The sequence below is a fragment of the Protopterus annectens genome, chromosome 8.part0 (assembly GCF_019279795.1).
Source record: "Protopterus annectens isolate FY-2018-M chromosome 8.part0, PAN1.0, whole genome shotgun sequence".
Taxonomy (NCBI): Eukaryota; Metazoa; Chordata; order Ceratodontiformes; family Protopteridae; genus Protopterus; species Protopterus annectens.
The window spans coordinates 625,321,264-625,324,732 of NC_056741.1; positions in this window are offsets into that span (position 1 = coordinate 625,321,264).

Below are 3,469 nucleotides of genomic sequence, written 5' to 3' on the forward strand. Positions count from 1 at the left end.
TAATGCCAGGACACAGACATTATTCTTCTGGGTATCAGTAAAAAATGTACTTAACAAGTAATTATATTTCAGAAGTAAGACATAAGATATATCACAGAACATTCAGACACTTAGATCTTCTTGGAGTCTTGTGGCCCCCACTCACCAGACTGTATAAATGGATACTGGGGGCTCCCTTAATTATCCTTGACTCTGTAGGGACCCCCACAAAAGCTATTGCTGGTTGAAGAAAAATTAAGACAAAAATGTATCAATTTTCTGACTAAGCTGCTTAACCTGAACAATGCTGAGATATGACCCTTTTAGGATAAAGCTAATAATAGCCTCTGGTTTCAAACACACCCATTCTAAAATGAGCCCTGCTCAAATGTGTGTGTACAGAAAGCTGATGTAGGTTATGGGGGCTGGGGATTGTGTGGTTATTACAACTTTAATTTTCATCACAGTCAAACCTTAGAGGTGTGAACATAAAGTCATTATAGCTTGTGAATGAGCTGAGGACAGTGTGGTAATTGTTTATTTACTTTTCTCACAGACCTCAGAAGTGTAAAAAGAAGGTTACTATAGCTTGTGTAGGGGTAGTGTACTGTCTAAGAGCAACAATTTAGAATATATTACAGAAATCATTCTCACAATCACACATCAGGCACATATACATGGGGCTGACTTTGAGGGTTAGGGGTGAGGAAGCATACTATGTACACATATATCAACAATCACTTGAAATATATGGCTAAGGCAATTTAAACCTCTGCTTTCATCCTAGTCTAACACCAGAGGGATGTATAGGCAGTGGCTGTCTTTTGGGGGGGGGGGGGGTTAGGGAAGGAGGCAATATTCCCAGATAATACCTATGTAGTCCCACAACTGGCTTGTTAGTTTATTGTGAGTTACTATTTTGTCAGCTTTTAACGTTAAGCTTTGGGCACAACTTATGTCTTCCTTGAAAGAAAAAAATAAGACTGAAATTCTTTTCTTTTGCATGATTTTTGTTTAGGCCATCATTGGAGTAAAATGCTGAGAAAATCCTCTAAAATGCATCCCAGGGCACATATATAACCCTTATGGCTTTGGGGGCACCAGCTCAATTTAGTTATTTCCTACATGGTTATTACTGTGTTGTCTCGGTCAGGAAAAATGAGCTGAAAGGATGCAAAGAAAACTAAAACTGAACAGCAACAATTAATTTCTTTCCTTAATAATAATTTGTGTTCAAGCCATTATTGGATGAAAACTTTGTGTAAAAAGAAAAAAAAAACTTTACAATGCAGTTCAGAGCATATAGAAAGTTATGGCTTCTTGAAAAAGCTGAGAGTAAGGCAAAATGTAAGAAAAGGAAGAAAAAAGTAATGTGCATGGTATGGGGAGCCCAAAAAGGGGGGGGGGGGTTAGAGGAGGGAGATGTTGAAACAGTAGGCCTAGTCATCAATTCATTTAAGTCCAGACCTGCACATATAGTTGTTGTAATGTATCTCTGTTGCAACTAAATGCCAGTAACTGTAAGTGCCCCTTTGTTAGACAGGTCAACAAAGTGTGGTATATCGGCCTGTTGTAATGTAACAGCTTGTAGCTATGGTCTGTGCATACTACTCCTAAATATTTGCAGTACAAACTAAAAAGGTTCTTAGGAGGTGTGACATTGACAGGATGATACTTATACTGAAGTGCTTAGGGGGCCCCCCAACTTGACATTTGCTGGGGGCCCCGAAAATGCTAACACCGGCCCTGCCTGGGCTACAGTGAACATCATCCAGCCTGGTAAACCACCACACTGCCCCCAGATATCACAGGTACTGATCCACACACAGCCTCTAGTTTTAATAACTACTTTACCTCTTCAATACTGAACCTGGTAAGTGCTATATCACCCATGACCCAACATCAACCCTTAAAACTACCAGACTAACTCCACCCCCTTCACTTTTAACCCAGTTCCAACTACAACCATTCAAAATCTCTTAGCTAAACTCAAACCTACCACCCTAGCTGCCGAGTCTCCCAGCTCAATATCTCCAAATTGCATCGAAGGCCATCACCTACCCCGTCTCCTTACTCATTAACAGATCTATCTCCTTGCATTCCATTCCTTCATTATGGAAGACCTCATATATCATCCCTCTCAACAAGGGAGGTCCATCTACTGACCACTCCAACTACCATCCCATTGCTATCCTATCACCCCTCTCAAAAATTCTAAAAAAATGTATCCACCACCAAATCCTTACCCATCTGTTAACTAACAACCTTCTAACTAAAACCCAAAATGGATTCAGACCATCCCATAGCACCAGCACTGCTCTAATTAACTTCTCCAATACCATAAACTCGCACAGGAACCAAGGGAAGCTGGTCTTTGCCACCTTTTTAGACCTATCCAAGGCATATGATACAGTTTCCCATAGTAAACTCCTCACTTGCCTAGCAGAACTCAACCTCAATGACTCCACCCTAAAATGGTTTAACAGTTACCTAAATAACTGGTCACAATCTGTCAAATGGGGCAACTCCCTATCCCCCCCACTCCCTGTCACATGTGGTGTCCCACAAGGTTCAATCCTTGGTCCCCTTCTCTTCAACATATTTACAAATAATCTCCACCTAGCTACCACTAAAGCCAACATCGTCCAGTATGCGGATGACACTACTCTAATCTGCTCAGCACCAAACATCCAATTACTACAAAGTAAAGCCCAGGAATCCTTCACTGAGGTAGAGAACTGGCTAAACAACTATCAACTAATACTAAACCCCAAAAAAACACAGCTAATGCTATTCCACCCAATCAATCACTCCTCCGCTACCTTTACCATCATGTCAACCAATGGCTCCCTCATCACCCCAGTAACTGAGGCCAAACTCTTAGGCATCACTATTGATCAACAACTTAAATTCAACAAGCACGTATCCCAAACTATCTCTAAAGTCCATAAAAAACTTGGTTGCCTATATCATTGCATACTATTCCTAACCCCCGAAACTAGAACAATAGCTAGAACTCATCTCTTATCAACACTACTATATGCCTCTCCAGTCCTCACCAACATTAACAAAACTAACCTGAACAAACTCTCCACATGCTACAATAAAATAGCTAGGTTCGCTGCCAATAATAGATCACATTCCCACCACTGCCAATCCGTAATTAAACTGTACTGGTTAGAATTTCCAAACCTCCTACGCTACCACCAACTGATCATAGCCCATCAAATTATTTTTCATTCGGGGAAGAGCCGTGCCCTAGCTGACATGCTAAACTTTCAGAACCCCAAAAGGGAACTAAGTTCATGCAACAAAAGCCTGATTAAAATCAACCCATGCAATAACAGCGCTGGAGAGGCCCTATTCTCTTATGATGTTGATAAAGTATGGAACACCCTCCCACCTGAACTCAGGCTACAAAGTCATACAAGCACCTTCAAGGGCCTTCTTAATTCACACCTCTATGCTAACCCTCTCTGCAACTGCAAAG